Genomic DNA, 1,627 nt, shown 5'->3' on the forward strand with positions numbered 1-1,627 from the left:
GCATCTGAGACTGAAAAATGTTTCTCCTCAAAAAATGGAGCCATTTTGAGGAAACATGTTCCAGAGGGCTGGTGGGCTGGTGTGGAGGCAGACTTCCCCCATAATGACCCGGGCAGGTGTCACTCAGGGCTGTGCATGTGGGTCACAGGGCATGCCGTGGCTCTGTGCCAGCCGGGCAGTCTGGAGCCACACGGTGAGTGAGCAGGAAGGGTCAAGGCAAAAGGTGCAGATTGGCCTCCATGGATCAAATGTGGCTCCCAGTTAATGTTTTGGGGGGTTGGCTGAGTGTTTAAAAAATAGGCAAATAATGAACTAAAAAGCTATTGCAAATAAAAATCCAGATTTTTGCCTTTTCCGGAAAGACTGGGCAATCTGGTGATCCTGGACAGTTCTTGCCTAAGCTGGTAGCAGCCACCCCTCTCAGACAGAGTGGGACCTCTCCAGGGCTGTGCCCTTCACTCATTCAGATTCCTGCGAGCCCAGCTGGCTTTTGGGTTTGCTGTACAGATCCAAACATGGGGCCCTAATCCCATGTTCCTTAGAGGAGCCCCCATCCCGCTCCCCATCTGCTCCCCCAGGAGAACTTTTTGGGATAACTCCCCCCTATTCTTAGTACCCAAGCCAAATCTATGAGGGTCAGCTTTGCATCTTGGCAGAAAAGAAGACTCCCAGCCTTACTCTGCACTCCTCTGTAGCTTTATAAGTAACAAAACAAAACAAAAAATGGGTCCCCACAAGTAGATCAGAGCCCTCCTATCTCTTTTTCTTCTTATCTGCTCCTGAATGAGAAGAGACACAGGGTCAAAATTTAGAGAAGCCATTTCACATTTATTTCAAAGCTGCTGAACCCCCTCCCCCCCCGCCCGCCCAGTTCTTTCTACCTATTTTGTTCTTCTAATAGCAAGAAAGGGCAGAATTTTAATAATATCTCCCTGGAATGACTTTCTTCATGCATGAATTATTTCTCATTTACAAAGCGTTGGGAGAAGCTTCCCCCCCTTCCTTTCTTGCTGTGGAAAGCGATGACTGTTTTCATGGCTAGACACATTACTGTCGAAACTCATGAAGCTGATGGCCAGGCCTATTTTCCCGCAGAGTCCCTCTCCAGCAGCCAGCTCAGCTTGGTGCATCCCCGAAATAGCGGCTCTTGTCAAGGGATATACGAGAATGTCACATTCATGGTGGCTAATGGCAGGTGACTGCTGTGGCGAGGCTGCTGCCATAGAACAAAGGCAGATGAAAGGTGTGCAGGTCCAGCTTCCTTTCATTTCATTTTCCCGAAAGCCTTTTGGGAGTAGGTAGTATTGTCGTTATTATTACCATTGAAGAAACAAGTGCAGAGAAGGTAAGCCACGTTCCCAAGGTCACCCAGCCAGGAAATGGGAGACTTGGTATTGAAACCTGGCTCTGCCAACTCCCAACACTTTGACCATCGTGCCGGACAGCCATCCCCCATTCTCTTGGGACAACGGTTTCTCCAGGAGCCTGGCTCACTTTGAAGGATGGAGGGATGGCTTCTACGGTGTGTGGGTAGCAAGGGTGATCTTTGGGGGGCTGTATATGCCTTTGAAAGCATCTGAGTGTTTGCGCCTGAGCAGCCCTGTATTTGCACCATGCCCTGCACTTT

Source organism: Otolemur garnettii, unplaced genomic scaffold, assembly GCF_000181295.1.
Source record: "Otolemur garnettii isolate 467f Iridium unplaced genomic scaffold, OtoGar3 scaffold00058, whole genome shotgun sequence".
NCBI lineage: Eukaryota > Metazoa > Chordata > Mammalia > Primates > Galagidae > Otolemur > Otolemur garnettii.